At 41.5% G+C, this 20,914-nt stretch overlaps 1 protein-coding gene across 2 annotated transcripts in view; it reads right to left on the bottom strand.

The window, feature by feature from the left end:
• The window catches only part of ntm (neurotrimin), a 370,092-nt gene that overhangs the window by 283,179 nt on the left and 65,999 nt on the right, over positions 1 to 20,914 (bottom strand). The window lies entirely within an intron of this gene.

The following is a 20,914-nucleotide window of genomic DNA, read 5'->3' as shown; positions in this document are numbered from 1 at the left end:
CAAAGCAAGGTCCATGAAGACATAGCCAGATGAGTTTGGTGTGGAAGAACCTGCCTGGCCCGCACAGAGCCCCAACCTCAAAACCCAATGAACAGCTTTAGAATGAACTGGAACGGAAATTGCAAGATTGCCAGACCTTTCTGTCCAACATCAGTGCCTGACCTCACAAGTGCTCTACTGCATGAATGGGCAAAAATTCCCACAGAAACACTCCTTTTGAATCTCTTGAACTCCTGCCTGCTTGGTTCTTTAATCTACTTTCACTGTTTTCAGATGTTATAAATTTAGCAGACCATCCTTTACTTTAAGTGGAGAACTTATCCAATACTAACATAAATCCTTGCTTGTGCCTTTACTTTATATTGAATCAGCAGACATCATGGAAAATAATACTCATGAGTAGATTAATGAATCTATTTATTTTATTTGAAATGACATAATACTACTTTGTTTTTATATATATAAAATTCAGTCTTTTTAAGTCAGAAAAAAATATGTAAGTAAAAATACAAATTGTAAAGATCTGAGCGGGTCATACTGGACAACATTTTATAGCACTTTCACATGTATAAATTATTTCTTTTCGAACCCATTCAAGCTGTGTTTTTGAAGGGTTTCTGTACACTGCCACTGTTTCCTCATAAGAAGATAATGGGTGTTTTGACACACCTCTTCCTCTACCAGAGATGGAGTTGGTCTCCATTAGCAGAGGAGCAGTGCCCCTGGGAGAGTTGACAGTTGGGGATGCTGGGCTGTTAGACAGGGATATCAGTAGGCAACCTAGAGCAGTCTCTACACTCTCATATAAATGAAAAGCAACAGAAGGCAAGCATGAGAGAAAAATATCTAAGGAAGTTGAGAAAAATTAGAGTCAGGTTGTTAGCGTGCCAAGGCTTAAAGGCAACATATGTTTATGTGGGTAAACATACTGTTTGTATGTATGTATTTACATATTGGAGGATCTCAGCGTGCAACATTGTGTGTCTTGGTCACATATACACAATATACAACTAAACTTCTTAACCTATATTTAAACTAATCTATTTTAGCTAAGCATCTAACGGAACTGGTTTGTAACTCAAAAACTCAGTCACATTTAGCACACATCAGATCCTCAACACAAGGTGGTGCTGTTATGTTTCACTGGTTTGATGACTGTCAACCAGCACCATCTACAGGAAAGTAATAAAAGCAGTTTAGAACTACAGGTGTAGACCTGATGATGTCACCGCCAATAGGAAAACATTAGAAATGGGACTCTGAAGCAGTGTAAAATATGCCCTCCCTGTGGTGTTGTTCAGCATATCTGCACATCTGTGGTCTTATTAGATTCAGACATAGTACCTGCACTCTTGAGGTGATGCAGAAGCATTGGTCGCTGTCGTGTTCACTCACTTTTCATCCCATCCAGCCCTCCGCCTTTGTTTTACATTCTGTGGGCAACACACTGGGAAATACAGGAAGACCAAAGGTGTCTGTGCGATCAGCACTAACTCCTGTTTGAGGATTAAACCATGAGATTATATCCCGGGAGGACAAAAGAGAGAGTGGGAAGAGAAGGGAGGGCGTATTGACAGTAAGAAGTTTCGTGACTTGGGATTATTTTCTGTGAAAACAAACAAACAAACAAAAAAACTGATAATAAATGTATGGTAAAGCAAAGTAAATATGTGCAGTGCTAATTTTGTTAACACTAAGACTAGATGATGAGATGACATCAGTTATATAAATCAGTTATATTCAGGGGGATGTCCCTGTAAAAACAGAAAGTACTTGGCTACTGATAATCCGGTACAGATAATACATTTTTCCCCAGAACTGAGTATCACTAGAGTAAAATGTGTTGATATCTGTCTACACAATGAAGGAAATCGCTCAGTGGATAGCAGAATTTTTTTAAAGACATTTATTCATTTAAATGCATAAACATTTTTAAATTTATAAAAGGTTGTTCTGTAAATCTGTGTTCCATTAAATAATTAATACAGCAATTTCAAACCTATATATACCTGAGCAGCTAACTTAATAACCGCTGTAATTGGTGACATACCTTGTGTGTTTATTTGTCCTTCACATTATCATCAACATAAATTTAATATATATTGGTACAACCAGACCACTTCACGCATTCTTAATCATTCAAACTGAGTGTTTCCTTGGACAGGGATATACAATTTAATGTGAAATAATTAACTAATACTTGACTAAGACTAAATTAAGAAAAATAGGTGACAAAATTAACACCGCATGAGTGTTCAGTAGAAATGTGCTGAGAGCCATTTGATTATCGTCGTTTTCTGCCAATCTGCTCTATGTAATATTTCTTCAATTTCCCTCGGGATCAATAAAGTATCTATCTATCTCTATTTCATTTTTCAAATGTCGATTATAATGCAATCAGTCTTGATATTGACAGGCAGGGCACACCTTTGCAGTGTGGCAGTACCCTCCACACATTCACACACGCACACACACACACACATTTAGCTGTCAGTTCATATTCAGCTATGTGACACTTAATCCTCTCTTGTTCATGACACAGCATTGATTGATAGGTAGCCTCCTGGCCCTCTGTTTGTTTAGCTGTTGTGTCTGCGTCGCTCAGCAGATTCTCATCTCCCAATAGCTGCTATCTCTAGCTCCCCTTGCTCTCTCATTTGTGTGATGCTAGCTTTGGCACAAAGAAAAGCCTCTGACGGCACGGTGCTAACCGATGCCAGGCTAATCGCCAGACACGATGCCAGCCATCACAACTTATCATCCCCGCTCTACTCGTCAACACTTGAACTGCAGCTGAATGGTTTGCTAGCTGACTGCAGCCAAAATGTGTGTTCATATTTGTGTGTGGTATATCAGCTTTTCTGCACTTTGTCAATTGTGACAAAAAAAAAAAAAATAATGACAGAATGCTGGTAATGCTATGTTTGTGGGTTTCACACTATTTTCTGCTCTGATTCCCGATGCTCTCAATGTGCTTGTGGAAATATTCTTATTTCTGAGACTACATTTGTCTCAGTCTTTCAGGTACAACAAACTATGGAAACACAACAAAGACAGTGTTTGAGTTTTTGATCTTCAGAAACGTGGCGTTTTTCCCAACCTGAAAACCACGAGTAGGGAGCTGGCAGGATGTTTTTATTAATCTCCTAGCAATGGTGGCAAATGAAAATTCACTGAATACACCACTATACAGTTTCATTGTTATGGAATGGCAAACACCACCAGGATGGTGGCTGCAGTGAACATGGCAGTAAAGTGAGCTGTATCCCAAGCTCTTACAGTCTGATATCTCCCATTCAGTACCCCAGCACATCAAGTTTGATGTATAATATAATGTTCTTACCATCCGTACACATACAACACAGGGCTGCAGTGAGGCACCTACACTAAATCTATAGCACTGGTGGTATGACTAGATTCTGTAGACTAAGCCCACATCACAGCCCACCTAGGAAGCATATCAGTTTTTCAAGACCAGCCCCAACACCAATCCAGGGTGTCAGCAGGCCTTGTCACAGAGAGACACTGACTGGCAGCTGTTTGTGGATGTGGGAAGGAAGCTCAGGTTCTCTGAGATCATTACATCAGTCTCACTGAGGCTTGATGTTGTCCTGTTGTCATAATACTCACAGGACCAAAGGGCTTATTTTAATAATGTTGATCATTTTTCAGCTGCATACATACATATCTATGCATACACACAGGAAATAATTATAAAGTGCATTTTTTAAATTAGGATTCAGGTTTTTGTCTTTCCACTTAAAGCTGTTGTAGTAATGTAATACTAACAGTACCAAACTGCACCATATCAAAAGTTAGATTTTTTTTTTATTTAATATTGGAGCCATGCATAATCAGTCTAATATCAAACTAAACCTTCTGACTGTTGCTAGAGTGCAGTAATTATACCTAAAGGGCTTCAGACATGCAGTGGGCTGCAAAAATCTAGCATACATTCAGAGAGCCTAATTTACAATCATAGTACGGACAGTCTCACCAGCAGTGTATTGTGAAAAACCTAAAAATCTCTCTCGATCCATGTCCAGTATGAAAAAGCATAGGCATAGGGAACATCAGTCTATTGACACAGAGAAATAGCTGAACCTGAATTCCATTGTCCAAAATCTAATGCTCCTCGAGGGACGGGGATGGAGCTGAGGCACACAAACAGACACAATCCTTTGCTTATAAGCCTTATGGTAAGCAAAATGGTAAATAAAAACTAATAAAACTCTAAAGTGCAGCTAATGCAGTCTTACATATGACGAGTACGATTTACAAACGGTACTTAATTTTCAGAATCCTTTTTTTTTTTTAGCTCAACCACCTTAGAATAAAACCTGTATTTTAAATGTATGTATCTCATTTGCAGTATTAATAACACTTAGTCTGGCTGAAGACATTAGGGATTATTTTCATTCTTTTATAATAAGTGCTTTTCCACAATTAATACTTGTTGAAAGGAAAGAGTACTTTTGACACACCTGATTATTACCCAAACAGTGGACAACACAACACAGATCACTGCAAACATGAAGACTGAAGATTCTCAAAGTTTTATTATAATTTTGTTAGGCTCAGTTTAGATGTTCAAAAATCAGCCTGCATATTACATTACACACTGCTGTAAATCACCTGACACATGAAGAAAGGAAGATTACAGCTGCTGTTGTGTAACATTAACATTATGATCCCAGAGACAGAATTTCATTACTGGCAACTAATACCTGATTTTTCGAAGAAAAAGTCTTATGCAGTCAAATGTTAAGATATAATGGCCCTCTTGAAAGAAAAAAAAAAGTATCTGTCAACCTCATCTATCACCAAAGGGTGGAGGTTCTTTCATTCAACTCTACCTTGCTGAGCTGCCACCAACGTGAAAGACAGTTGTTCATGGATTCCTGTGGATTTCAAAATTTAGACTTTTCTCTGGTCCTGTTGTCAGTGCAAATATATTGAATACTGGCATGAACCACATTCAACCCCCAAATGCACTACTGTAGAGAGCTTACACAAACATCTGCATCAATTTCATCCCAAAATGCCCAAATTTGCCTCCCTACTTATTTTAAATTTTATTAATTCAGTGATATTATCTATTTATTTATCTATATTTTCAGGATGTCATGATTCACTGGATTTTTTTTCCATCCAAAATATGTACATAATCCTTCTTCTGTGATCTTGGAGAGTGAAGCCGAGACTAACTGGCGAGTCAAGACCGATGATGTCATTGGAACGCAAATTACAGAGTGCTCCATTATGACAATAATCCCTGAGAGGTTTAAATTAGTCCATAATGTAACGGTTATAAAGCATTTAGAGTGATTCATGATGATTCAGTTATCAGTGTCATGCATTGCACTGCTAAAGCTGTGCCAGGAACTGTGTACATCTTCTAAGGTGTGACTGTCTACTGGGAATTCACGGAAAAAGATTTACATCCATCACACAGGGGCTTTGCTGTCCTCATCATCATGGCTGCACACTACATGGGCACTTTCATGACTTTGTGGAGGGAGGAGAGAAATCATGGGTTGCTTTCGACAAGTTGTCTTAATGTCCTTCTTTGTTCTGCTAGATATTAAACCAGTGACATTCTATCCTACATGGCTAGGGCTACCTTGTGGCTCATCCACTTAGTGTAAATTACTGTGTACAAACTACTGGATCCAATCCCATGCATAGCGATGTTTTTCTGCATCTCGTAATTGCAATATTGTCACAAAACCATGCAAAAGAGAAGACAGCCCATTAAGAAATACTAGACATGCCCACTTTGTCTCCTGCAGAAATTCAGTGCTAGGGCACACTGACCGGAGCTAGTCTGGGTTTGTTAACTGTAGATGCTTTTGTTAAATATCAACTCAACCGTGCTGCTTCATTAAACTTAAGGCCAGGTCCGGGGTCATGGGTACAGCAGTCTCAGCAGGGAAGCCCAGACTGTCCTCTCCCCAGGTACTTCCACCAGCTCGTCTGGGGGAACAACCAGGCATTCTCTCAGGTGAGAGACATAGTCCCTCCACTGTGTCCTGGGCCTGTTCCTCTTCCCAGATGGACATGTCCAAAACAACTCTCCAGGGAGACGTCTGGGAGACATCCTAACCAGATGCTCGAACCACCTCAACTGGCTCCCCTCTATGCAGAGGAGCAGCGGCTCTACTTTGAGCTCCTCAAGGATGTCCAAGCTCCTCACTCTATCTATAAGGCTGAGCCCAGCCATCCTGCAGAGAAAACTCATTTCGGCTGCTTGAATTCATGATCTTGTTCTTTCAGTCTCTACCCATAGCTTGGGTGGTGAGGGTTGGAACATAGATCGACTGGTAAATTGAAAGCATCACCTTTCGGCTCAGCTCTCTCCTCACCAGTGCAATATGGAGATTGGATGGGCAGAGAACCCCCCACAGGAAGCCTCTAGGGCAGGCATGTCAAACTGGTCCACAGGAGGGTCGGTGTGGCTGCAGGTTTTCTTTCCAACCAAGTAGCAGCACACCAGACTTGACTCATTTAATCAACTGATCTCCGTCTTCAGACAGTTGATTGGTCAAACGGTGTGCTCTTGGTTGGTTGGCACAAAAACCTGCAGCCACACCGGCCCTCCTGTGGACCAGTTTGACATATGTGCTCTAGGGACACAGTCGTAAGTCTTTTCCAACTACACCAAACACACGTGGACTGGTTAGTGTGACTATTCAGGAAAACTCCCATGACCCCTCCGGCACCCTCAAGAGACTGTAGAGCTGGTCCAGTGTTCCACGGCCAGGGCAAAAACCGCATTTTCCCTTTGGATCCAAGGGTTGACTAACAGATGGATCTTTCAGCTCCTTTCCAGCACCTTGATGTAGGGGAGTGTGATCCATCTACAGTTGGAACCCACCCTCTGGTCCCCCTACAACATCCAGAGCACTCAGGAACTCAGAACAGATCTAATCCACCCCCAGGTCACCACTGCTGCACAGCTGTTTAGCTACCTCAGCAACTTTTGCCCCAGTGATGGGAGAGCCCATATCCATGTCCCCCGGCTCTGTTTCCTCAAAGGAATGTGTTGGTGGGATTAGGGAGATCCTCGAAGTATTCCTTCCACCCTCCGATTATGTCCTCAGGTGAGGTCAGCAGCTCCCCATCCCTACTGTAAACGGATCGCCGGATGGTTTGCCAGAATTTCTTCGAGGCCAACTGAAATTCTCTCTCCATGGTCTCACCGAACTCATCCAACATCCGGGCATGTGCCGCATGCCGTTTGGCCTGCTGGTAGTTGTTAGCTGCCTCAGAACTCACAAGCCAACCGTGCCTTGTAGGACTCCTTCTTCAGCTTGACAACACCCTTCATACCCTAATCCACCAGCGGGATCAGGCATTTCTGCTACAACCAGCAGTAGCGACCTGCTGACCGCAGCTCTGCCACAACAGCCACCTCAGCAATGGCAGCGTGGACCATGGCCCATTCAGATTCCATGTTTCCCACCACCCCTGAGATGCAGTCAAAGCTCTGCCTTAGGTGGGAGTTGAAGACCATCCTGACAACATCAGCCAGAAAAGACACCCACAGTGTAATACTTCCACACTTAATGTAGCTTTTAGTTTCCTCGAAGGTCGTGACTATTCAGCCTCATCATATAATTATTTCACTTGAAAAACAATACTGGTGAGAGATGCGTATCCTGTCTTCACTGAAGTATTTGGCACAGCTCCTCTCCTCCTCCCTTTACTTCCTAAGGTTTAAAAGACGTCTTAGGAGATTTCTACTTTAATAATCCCATTAGAATGAGGTGAGTGCTTAATTACTGCATATTTTTAGAGGCCTCCTGGGATATCCCACTGCAGCGGCAGGGCTATTTGGGACAGTGCAATACCTCCGCTGATAACTCTGTCTTTACGCTCTTCATTAAGCATTAACCGAACGACTCTTACTCCAGCCATCAAAACAGGCTAGAATATTAAACATAAAAGAAAGATCTGGTTTTAAAAGATTGGCTGTCATTTACTTTTTAAGTTGGACAATTTTTGACAAATCATAGCTTTGAAACAATTAAGATAAGTTTTACTGCTTCTCAATAGTCAAGGCTCAGTGAACTTGATTCTTTCTCTATTTGACAGCAGAGAGGTTGTAAGGAGGAAGGGGGGAAAAAAGAAAAAAAAAACAGACCAGAGACTCACAAGGGTTTCATTTTGTTGCAAAGCGCATAGCAGAAAAACATTCTGATGTCTTGAATCATGATTAAGTGCACTCATCACTAAATATGGCTGTAAGCACTGAGTCAGAAAATAATATTATGGCGGATGTGGATAGCGGGTTGGTGGGGGCAGGGGGTGGGGTTAGTCACAGTGCAGGGGTTTTTGAGCTAGAGGTCAATTAGGTATGCTAAATAGTCTGGGCATCAGTTCTCCCTGCTGCTGATCTGTATTCTGCGCCTCACTCCCCCACTGATCTCAAAGTCTCCCTGCATTCCCCACTCTGAGGATAACATGGAGTGAGTGGGGGAGGTGTGGGGTGAAAAGGAGGAGAGTGTTCTTTTATCCTCTGTGGTTTAATGGGGGAAAAGAGACAATACTCCCCTCCCATGTTAGCTCTTCTCAATGAAGCGCACATTAAGTCAGTGTTGGAGGTACGCAGGGAAATAAAATGGCTGGCATCTGGAATGGGATCGAGAAAGGTCAACAACTTGTCACACAGTCAATCTATCAGGCAAAGCCAAGCTACTTTTTCTATCCCACATTGCAACACCTCCTGAATCTGTGCCACAGCAGAGGAAATGTGGCTATGTACATTGGCCATGATTCCCCATTACTCTGCTGAAGCATGTTTATAGAGCACCTTCTTCCACAGGAAGAAACAATGTTGACAAGCGCATGTAAATGCTTTCCCTGTTGTTATTCACTCAGACAAAAGTCAAAGCAAATGCAGGATCTCCTGTGCTGGCAAACAGGAAATGAACATTGCCTCTCACATAACAAACAGAGAAACAGTCCAAATTTGTATGTATGATATGTAATCATACATCAAATGCAATGCCTTCTATTTATTTCCCCAGCCAATAATAACTGGGAAGAGATAAAATTAGCTATTACCTTGGTTTCCATATTCTACTTTTTCATAAACCAGTAGTCTAATATGCTCAGGTTTGGGGACTCGTCTTCAATTTAGAGCTATTTAGCCAAGTGATGGGTGTAATTTCTTTCCCCAGTCAACTTGCCATTTGCATTTAAATTCATCATTACCAGTCGTGTTTTGCAGAGATTTCCCCAGATCGTAGGTGTCAGGACACTACACTGACTTGATGCAAATTGCTCATTATGAGTCTTGCACAACAACTCTCATTCTTTTATCAAAGAACAGGGTCCTTTTATTTCAGGAGGTGAGTTGGCCAGTAAATTCCCCTGAGGCGAAGGTAGGGGACATTAGTGTAAAATGCTTAAAGAGGCAGACCTGCAACATGTCCTGAATAACCTAGCAGAGTTGGGCTTCAGTCACACTAGCGCAGACATTCCCCTCTTGGGGGAAATGACTAATAACTATGCAACTTGTGAAACAAGCATAATTCTTCAATCAGGCAACTTGGTGAATCACAAAACGACAGGTTCCCTGTCAAGAAAAAAGCCACCTCTTATTTTTTAACACCCCCAATACTTCTACTTCATCTACAAGTGTATGTGTGTATTATGCATTATGTTTGAACAACATAAGCACAGAAAAGTGATTCTAGATTAAATTAAATTCAGGATTTATAAGCAAAGGAACTTAAAACCATTCCAGTAAGGGAACTGGCATAATCGTTGTTTTTATAGATATGTTCTATTGTTGTAAAAGGTCTTGTGTATACTGTATATGGAGACTACAGTATACGGAGTTGACTTACTACACTGTGTAATATTGATGCTGGTTCTGGATACTGAATTAGGACCATGTACAGCACAGTGGTACTCAGGTGCATGCTGGCCCCATAATCCTTGGGTCGACAGATCGGAACATCCCCTGTAATGCTTATCCTGCTTCCTCATGTGGTCATTAGAATTTCAAAATTTCCCATATTTCTTGCTTAATTTTTTGTTGTTGGAAAACTGGATGAACAAATAATAAAAATGGATGTTTACACTTTCACCTTTACTACAGAACTGCTTTGTATTTCATGACTTCAAGATGGCGCGGGTGGGTCCAGACGCCGTCGCGACTGCTCCCCTACGACTGTGCTTTTTATTTATTATTTTTATTGTTTTCATGTGCCATTTTTCTACACAGAGCGTCATTACCATCAGGTATGACCGCAGTGTACTCTTAAACATATTTCCTACAGTTGGAATTACTTTTTCTGGAGATTGCTCTACCTGGCCGAAGGAGATCCTGCGAGACGCGGACAATAACAATGGATCTACACCTCCGCGGAAAAGCAGGAAGAAACACCGAGGGAAAAGGGCCGGAATACGCAACAGACTAAGAGAAAGCGCACATCGCCAACCGCTGCCCAGTATCCTACTGGCTAATGTCCAGTCCCTGGACAATAAGCTGGACGAGATCAGGGCCCGAGTGCGCTACCAGAGGGACATACGGGACTGTAATGTTCTTTGTTTCACCGAAACATGGCTGACCCCCGCTGTGCCAGACCACGCCGTTCTTCCTGACGATACGTTCTCCGTGTTTCGTATGGATAGGACCAAGGACTCTGGTAAAAGTAAAGGGGGTGGCGTATGCTTCATGACCAACAACAACTGGTGTGACCCGAGGAACATATCAGTTCTGTCCCGTTCCTGCTCGCCGCATCTGGAACATCTGGCGATTCTCTGTCGGCCCTTCTACCTGCCCAGGGAGTTCACTTCAGCCGCCATTGTTGCTGTCTACATCCCACCACATGCGGATACGGACACTGCTCTGGCTTCACTACACGATATCATTAGCAAACACCACAGCAAACACCCGGACACTGCCCTCATAGTGGCAGGGGACTTCAACAAGGCGAACCTGACAAAGGTTATGCCGAACTTTTTCCAACATGTGACATGCCCAACCCGGGGTGTTAACACGTTGGACCACTGCTACACTCTCCATAAAGACAGCTACAAAGCCACAGCACTACCGGCTTTTGGTAAAGCGGACCACGCCGCCATCTTCCTCATGCCAGAGTATAAACAGAAGCTAAGGGCGGTTGCTCCGGCAACGAGGGAGGTCAGGCGCTGGACCGACCAATCAGAGGCCATGCTGCAGGACGCGCTGAGTGACGTGGACTGGGACATGTTTGAGAGGAGCTCCGGAGATGACGTCAGTTTGTTTACGGAAGTGGTGACGGACTTCATTGTTAAGCTTATAGATGATATCGTTCCCGTGGTGACTGTGAAGGTTTTTCCTAATCAGAAACCGTGGGTCGATAAAACTATTCGTGAGGCTCTGAAGGCTCGAACCACTGCCTACAATGAAGGACTCATCTCCGGCGACATGGTCCCGTACAAGGCAGCGTCCTACGAGCTCCGGCGGAAGGTGAGGACGGCGAAGCGGCGGTACAAGGACAGAGTGGAGGCTACACTGGGCGACCGGGACAGCAGACGGATGTGGCAGGGACTTCGGACCATCACTGACTATAGAGGACGGAAGGATTCACCGGCTGCAGCGGATCCTGCGATAGCGGAGGAGCTGAACTCTTTCTTCGCACGCTACAACACCGCTAGCGCCGCGGCTAATGCTTACGCGGAGGAGCCTGGCAGTAACTCCGGTGAGTCCCGCTTGCTGTCCGTCTCAGAGCACAACGTGAGGACAGCTCTGAGACGCGTGAACAGCAGGAAAGCTGCTGGCCCTGATGGCATCCCCGGGCGTGCACTGAGGGCATGCGCAGATCAGCTGGCTCCCGTCTTCACCTCTATATTCAATATGTCCCTGGCTCACTCTGTTGTCCCTGACTGCTTCAAACGCTCCACCATCATCCCCGTACCCAAAAAGCCCAACCCTGCCTGCAACAACGACTACCGCCCTGTTGCCCTCACCTCGGTGGTAATGAAGTGCTTCGAAAGACTGATAAAGGACTTCATCTGTACTTCATTGCCTGCTTCTTTTGACCCCCTCCAGTTCGCCTACCGCACGAACAGGAGCACCGACGACGCCATCAATCACGTCCTCCACTCCACCCTCACCCACCTGGACAGCGGTTTGGGGAACTATGTGCGGCTGCTGTTCATCGACTACAGCTCCGCATTCAACACCATAGTTCCCCACAGACTGGTCTCTAAGCTCAGGGACCTGGGGCTGAACTCCTCACTCTGCTCCTGGGTCCAGAGCTTTTTGACTGACAGGTCACAGGTAGTGAGGATTGGTAAACACACCTCCAGCCCACGCACCCTTAACATCGGCACCCCCCAAGGATGCGTCCTGAGTCCTCTGCTTTACTCCCTCTACACCCATGACTGTAAAGCCATGCACCCCTCCAACATCATTGTAAAGTTCGCCGACGATACAGTGGTGGTAGGTCTGATCTCCAATAACAGGATAACGGCCTACACGGAGGAGGTGGATGCTCTGGCATCATGGTGTCGTATGAACAATCTAGACATGAACGTCCACAAAACCAAGGAGTTGATTGTGGACTTCAGGAGGGAGAAGCAGAGGAGCCATCATACCCCTCTCAGGATTTATGGGACACTGGTGGAGAGGGTCAGCAGCTACAGGTACCTCGGCGTCCACATCTCCGAGGACCTGACATGGACCACCCACATTTCCACCCTGGTGAAGAAGGCGAGGCAGCGGCTGTATTACCTCAGGCGACTGAGGAAATTCAGGGTCTCCACAGCGCTGCAGAGAACCTTCTTCACTGCAGCCATACAGTCTGTGCTCACTGGGAGCATCACTGCCTGGTATGGCAACTGTACGGCACAGGACAGGAAAGCTCTGCACAGAGTGATCCGCTGTGCTGAACGGACTACCAAGACAGCATTGCCCTCCATGCAAGAGGTGTATGCCAGCAGGTGTACATCCAGTGCACAGAGGATTTTAAAAGACACAAACCACCCGCACAATAGACTCTTTCAGTGGCTGCCATCGGGGAAACGTCTCCGGTCCCGCATGGCCAAAACTGAAAGACTGAGGAAGAGTTTCTTCCCCCAGGCCATCAGGACACTGAACTCTCTTTCCCCCACTTAACTCACCCTCCCATACACACACATGCATACATGTATACTATGTATACGATATGTATATTTATGTATATTTACATTCCCTCTGCCACTGAGGTTAGATCTCTATCTTTACTTTATTTTTATATTTTTATTCTTCATTCTTTATTTTTTATTTTATTCTATTCTCTTGTATTTTTGCACAGTTGTTAAAAGGAGTGTTGTTTTTTTCATTTCACTGTGGATGCACATCCACATGTGACAAATAAAGAATTCTGATTCTGATTCTGATTCTGATTATTATTTCCTTTAGAGTCTAATTGCATGTGGTATAACAGCAGGGAACAGCAGTCTCTATGCTGCAAAGCCACCCCTGCAAACACTAACTTTTCAAAAGCACAGAGTTTCTCACATAGAATAAGCTTTATCCTGACAAACCCTGGATAAGGAAATGCAGCTGGCTTATGAAGAAACAGAGCATCTCACATTCTGTAAGCTGGCTGTTGCCTGGGTCCTTGCCACTCATTTAATGCTCATAATCTCAGCTCAGCTATATGCATTTATCTCCATTATGAGTTTGGATAGATTTTAATCAGTGCAACTGCACAAATCTGTGGGAGGGGAGACAACAAGCCTGTAGTTGAGGATGTGCTGCACAGTGGAACTTCTGGCAGAGATTTGAGTTTTATCCAATTTCTTTGGGAGCTGTTGGCACACTTTGTCACTAGGGAGTCCAACCTGAGCACAATATTTCTGCCATGTGTTACCTGATTTAAGTTTTATTTCTGCAAAAGCACTAGTCCTGTGTATAGATTTTCACAGCCCTTAAATGTTTTAGTGTAAAGCTTTGTCACAGATCTTTAAATAAATTTCTGTTCATTGAAGGAACTCCTCAAGCATAATTATCAAAATGAAGTTCTTGTATTAGTAATCAAGTAGTTTTTTTCTGGCCTCTTATTTTGCCAGCAGAATATTGCTGACTTGGGGGGCATCAGAGTTTGGATTTTTAACATGTACATAGTGGTTTTCTTTAACTGTAGTAGTTCATGGCATATCTGTGAAAATGTGTTTTTTTTGTTCTTTTTTTTTTTAAGGAAGAAGAAAAAAATCACAAGAAATCCTGAATCTCACAAAAACAACAGGAGTGACTCAGTCCTCATGTGAGGTGAGCTCACTGTCAGCAGCCTTTCCAGGTTTCTGGAACTTCAATTTGTGCAAATCTGTTTGTATTCAGAACACGAACGAGAGAGAATTGATTTCTTGTTATTATAGAGTATGCATAAGACTATGAATCCTGTATCTATTTCCATAGCAGAAAGTCAGACTTAAAAATGTAAAAGTATTAAAATGTTGCTCTGAGGGTTTGATGCATCTCTTATGTTAAAATCGTGTAAGTCTTCCATCTGGAGTAATTCATTGGAAAGATTAATTGAAGTAATTAAATGGAAAGATTAATCCATTCATTTTAACTAATAAATGGTATATCTTTGATGTATTGGTAATGAAACACGAATGGATGTCATAGGCTTCTGTGAAATGTGCAACATAACACAGATTCAATGAAGACCACAAAAGGGGGATCCATTCCTTCTGAGGAAAACTGTACTTTCACATTTTGATTGACTCTTGTATCCCTCATTAGCATCAGACTGATTTACGCCCCACTAAGACAATGACATTGAATGATTATCCTTGTACAGTACCATATGGCCACAATTAAGGACAGCAGCACATGTCATATAATGATGATGGGGTCTGATGGGGTGACATTTCTTTCTGTTTAAGTGCTATATTATAAAATGTAACAATTTAAACTGCTGTTTCGATCACCAGCCCTCAGCGCGAAGGCAAACACAACTCAACTCAATAATTCAAATATTATTATACCTATGTCTTTCGGACAATTCAATTATTTGTGAACTTAGTCTACACCAAAACAGACACCTGAATGAGACAATTAAGAATCCATGACTCAATGATAATGAAAAACTGAGAAATTGCTTAAGTTTTTACATCTAAATGAGCTCTAAGGGGCATTGAGGGGATTATTTCTGAACCAAAAATTACTGAAAGTAAAATGTACCTTAATAGTGTCATGAGGACATTTTTTTCTGTTTTTCATTTATTCTCTTTGCCAGCCACATGCACAAGTAACCTTTGTTTCTCAGTCCACTCCATTTATTCCTTAATGTATGTAGCATAGAAGAAGGCTGGTCACATAATTCAGACAGTCTTCCAGTTTAAACTAATCAGACATCTATGTTTTGTTTTGAACAAATTTCATATCAAAATATGCTGTTGTTGTTCAGAGTGTTAAAACCTGCCCAACATGAGGTCATATTGGACTAAAATGAACTGTATTCAAACCTGGCGTCAACTCATTCCACTCTAAGCTGGTATGAGTGACATACTGAAAAATCGTTCATCTTTAAAACATAAGCGTCAATATTTCAGATACTAAGCAAGCTTCAGTCAGGAAGTACAACATTTTATCTACTACAGTTTTTAAGAAAATATACATCCCTGTAAATCAGTATAATAAAACTTATTTACTCAAAAACATATTTCCAATAGGTTTCCCTGAGGTAAAGGAGGAACAATCTAACAAATGCAATGTTCAGCCTGCACCATTTGAGTTTCTAAAGTAAGCATTATAACAATGCAGAGCACAGTCCTAAAAATAATCCCTGACAAACACTTTAACAGTAAGAGTAGCATACTGTAGACTCTCACATTCTTGGATACATAACTTTTACAAATGATCAGCAAACTGATTTACAGTCAAAACTCAAATAAAGCTTCAGATGTGATCATCTCACTGAGGGGAGATTATCCCTGGTAAAGCCTTCACTGCACCAGCCAAGACTGGACTGCATAACATGTAGTAACAGTATTACAGTATGATGTATATGAATGCCTAAAGATACTGTGGCATGTGGAATTAAGGCTTTCAAGACAACATGAGCTGTCTTAAAACACATATGGTTTCTCTTCATTTATAATGCTTGTAGACTCAGACTCTTCTCTTCTTTCTTCTTGTATTTTTTTTTCCCAATCATCCTTTGACAGGTTGCTGGAAACTCATCAAAACTCCCGACTCCTGTCGAGCCACATCCATCACAGATCCGTGCTGGTCTGGCTTAGTGCCTCTGTAAAGCTGCCAGGTAAGAGGGCTGGATGTGGAGGGTTTGAGGTGGGTCAAAGGGTCATGAGATTTAACAAGAAAGACAGAGGCAAAAAAAATGACCACTAGTCATTTTTCTCTGCTATTTTTGTCTGTGTGTGGTCATTTATGTAATGTCAAGTGTGTGGTATCACTGAACTGAGGACTGTGTTAAAAGCACACTCGGTCTATCCATGGCAGCAAAGGATTATGCACACTGTGTGTGTGGTTGCTCCTTCATGTCTCTTAGAAATTACTTTGGTATATTTCCTAATTCTTTTCATAAATACATAGTGGTAAAACTGTCAGAGACAATGTTTCTTTCAGTGAGTGAAACACACTCCTGTCTGTTTGTGGTAGGCTTAGGCAGCAAAAGCACTTTGGTTAAAAAATGTATATGACCACTTCTCAATTTGCTTCCACAAGCAATCTTGAAAAAAAAAATAAAATAAAACTGCTGATTCACAAATTGGGAACAGCAGGAAAAAGGAAAATACCAATTAATAGAGTCTCTGCTCAAAAGGTTGTCTTATTTTTGTGAATTCCATCACATAATGGAATTATGGCTTAGTCATGAAGTCAACAAATACAACAAATTATTTTATTAACAAAGCGCACTGATTATTTCTTTGGTTTCATCTAATTAGTGCTGCTGTGCTGCTGCAGCGTGTACCTAGATAACAGTTTAAAGTGTTTGTGTGTCTCTGTGACAGAGGATGCAGTCATTGCAGAAATAATGCTTTGCAATTACACCAAAGCTCTATTTTCTGCACTGCATTGATCCATACTTACTATTGACACTGAATCACTGAGTCCTTGTGGCAGGGTCGGAAGCACAATATTTGTATCTACAATTTCCTCTAATAGTTTTTGAGAGCAAAGCCACAGATCTGCCACTCACACTGCCACCCCCACCCCCCACCCCAAAGCCTCCCGTTTCTTCTCCTGAGACTTGGCAATCCACCAAAAGATCCCTTGGGTATTGCAAATGAACGCCACTGTTACCCCAAATGCAAAAAAAGTCCTGCAGCTACAGAAGTGAATCACTCTTTGAATTCAACATCTCATCTCCTTTTTCTGTGCCTTGTTTTACTCTCCTCTATTTTGGGGTCTTAATTAGGCTCAAGAGGTACAGGAGTTATTATATACAGGAAACAGAAATTTACATTGCAGTTTTTTGGTTTTTGTTTTTTTGCAAATGGTAACCAGGGAGAGAGAAGTGGAAAAATAAATAATAACATTAATAATAAAAAATACATCAAAATCTTACTTGAAAATATTTTGACATTTCAGAATTCCCCGGGAAACTAGAGCTGCTTTTTCTGTTACTTTGGTAAGAGGTTTCAAAAAAAAAAAAAAAAAAAAAATTCCCAACTTTCAAAATAAAACATGAAATGAACAACTTTCAAGTCATCTGTCACAAACTTTAGTTCAAAAATTCAAAAGAAAATCTGAGAAAGTTCCATTTGACAGCCCAAATTCAAGGCAAGACAAGTCAGAAATATTCACGATGCAGCCTGGGATTTATGCTTATTTAAATTATGGAAAGAAAGTCATGTCAACTAATAACCAGCTACATGTGCAATCATACAACCATATATGCCATATTTCTTAAGGACAGGAAGGCATGGAAGAAGAGGACACCTTGCTGCTTTAAAATCAGACTAAATCTTTAAACCTCCTTTTTATTCTATATTCTACGTTCCCTCTAGATTTTGCAATGTGACACACTTTTATAACATACGCTACTTATTTAATCCAAATTCTTTACAGCTCAGTGATTCAATTAATAATCAGAAAATGAAAGATATTAGTGAAAATATGCTGTATGGACTGAGCGCAGTACTTTGCCTCCATCCTGGAAACTCACAAAGCAAGAGATTTCCAGAGAAGCACAGATCGATTCACAGCATGACTTCTGAGTGAATAAGATACTTTTGTAAGTGTTTTCAAAAGCCTATTCCATTCAGATGGCCTCAACACTTGAATGTACAACCACACAATCAGGTACGGTAAAAGATTCCATCCCTGTTGCTAATTTATCTGAAGAATTTCCTTTAGGCATTTGCAATGAGTAATGTATATTAGGAGAATATCAGTGTTGTCTGTAAACCCTGTGAGTGGTGTATTGAATAGAAGAAGGCTGATAAGCGGTCACATAATTCAGACTTCTTTTGAACAAATTTCATATCAAAATATGAAACTGTTGTTCTCTAAACTGGTATGACATATTGTCATATTGACAAATCGTTGACGAATCTTTCAGACACCAAACAAGCTTCTGTCAGGAACTAAAACATTTTACCTACTGCACTATTTAAAATTCTCCATCAAAAGTTTGAAGTTCACCAGTTTTTAAATTTAAAAAAGTGCTAAAAGTGTCTTTAGTCAAAACAAATGCTTTCATTCATTTGCCCTTATGCTTCAGTTATGTTCATGACCTTGTTTACATCCTTGTATAGAAACCACGCACCATTTGCATTTTAAGGGTTCATACATTAGAGACTGCCTGAAGACTACGGAATTCACTGTCTCATTGCTGTGTACAGTGTAAGAATATAAACACGCCAATGTTTAAACCTCAAGGTCAGCAGGCAAAATCACACACAGATGAGGGCATAACAAAAGCCACGTATAGAACAGTCAAGAGGTGACAAATGCGAGACTTGGTGCAGAAATACAGTGGCTGGATTAAGAGGACATTTGATCAATCATCTTAATGTGGTTGCCACTCCTGCTTACTTTGTTTGTGTTTTCAGTCCGCCTTCTGAAAAAGCTTGTTGTAAATTGTCTTAACCTCTTTTGGTCTAGAGTTGTGCCAAAATAATCGACATCCAAGTAGACAAAGACAGCCGGATCAATACAATTAAGCAACTCAGGCTACAAGAGTAATTTGCTGAGAGACGGTGTGTTGGCTATGACCTGAACGCTGCTGTGTGCTCATTGGACACATTTAGTAGTGAAGCATTTTAAAGCTAATGACATTATTTGTCCTCCTGTTTCCTTATCCTCTCATCTTAGTTTGGAAATGACCTCCAGGAAAAAGTTTGAAGGCACGCAGATCTGCCCTGAAATACCACGTACAAGGCACAGTATGCACAGAGCAGAGCCACACTGTAATGTGATCCAAACATTATGCTGAACAGTAATATTTCTTAAGTCATCATATGTCTTTCCCATCAATGTTTGTAAAATCAGAGTAGTTTAGTCTGCTTGCTAGTCTAAAAGGGACAGATGTCCATCAAAATCTTTTCCAGGTCTGTGACAAAAGAGAGACAAAAGAGATCCTTCTTCTTACTTTATCTCACCTTAGTTCATCCTTATCATTTACTGATGTAGTAATTAACTGTGGGTTTTGGATTATAATTGTGAGCTTTAATTTGATTGAGCAATGCATTTTCAATTTTTTTTCTAAAGATATATCTTTCAGGTTGAATGCGACAGGAGAGCTAAAGCAGAGTTTGATGATGAAGATTGCCTAACATTTCCCAACTGGCAGCTTCAAGTAACATGATGGGAGTGAGACACTAATTACTAATATTTACTTCTGGGACAAATTTGAAATTCATGCACATCTGGAGCAGCGACCTGTGCCGACACACATCCATATGCTGTGTGCAGAGTGACCTCAGCGCAGAAAGTGATAAGCAGCAAGGTTAAAATGGAGAAACACATGCAGTGGATTAGAGTTAGTAAATTAACTGATTAATGAGTTCATCTGAAAATGTCTTGTTAAAGTAAATGAAGGATTGAGGAATAATATGTGTAAAAGCAAATAGAAAAGAAAACTACCTTTTATAAAAAGGTCACAGCACTGAAATGCCAAAGGCATCCACAGTGGCTGCATGGCGGTTTAGGAAATGTACCTTAAATAACCCACTTAAATACTGAGCATTTTTCAAAATAATACAACTGAATAATCACAGACTCATTAAACTTTTTTGTGTAACATGGCATCTTACTGCTTGGGTATGCTGTGATAGGAAGTGAGTTGAAATAATCATTTTAACATACTCTAGGAAGTACATAACATTGAAAGTGAAGTTTGTGAAGGGTGATTACACATGTAAGCATGTAAAAAAAAAAGTGTAATCGTAGCTCAGGATACATGAGCTGTAATTACATTGATAAGAATAACAAAGAGAACAATGCTGAAAATCTGTGTCTACATTTAAGGCTGGCGGTAGGAAAGTGCCTGTGTCTGTCTTTGCAACTGTTCCTGCCTGCTCTATTCTACGCCCAACAATAGTTGCTCATAATTGCTGTAATAGTATTTCAAATTGAATCTAGGCTGTGGAAGTTACAGGAAGGGTGCAGTGTAAACTTTGTGGAGTTCATCATGCATGACAGTCATGTCCAAACTACCTCGCATCAGCCACTCTTTTATGATATGCAAATCTTCAGACTCATCCAATATACATGTCTGCATGTATTTCCAAAACTTCAGGAGCCGTGTTAAAATATGGTTGTGTCTTGCAACTGAAGCCTGATCATCTCAGCTGTGCATTTCAGATAAGAAATACAGACAAAAATACTGGGACACTTATTTTCAGTGAAGGGAAGGCCCTTTTTGATTCCAGCATGACTGTACCCTAGTGCAGGGGTCCCTAACCCCTGGGCCATGGCCCGGTACCATAAGTCATTTGGTACCGGGTCGCAGAG

This window comes from Scatophagus argus, chromosome 14, assembly GCF_020382885.2.
Source record: "Scatophagus argus isolate fScaArg1 chromosome 14, fScaArg1.pri, whole genome shotgun sequence".
NCBI classification, from domain to species: domain Eukaryota; kingdom Metazoa; phylum Chordata; class Actinopteri; family Scatophagidae; genus Scatophagus; species Scatophagus argus.
This window is presented reverse-complemented; position numbering and strand designations above follow the sequence as displayed.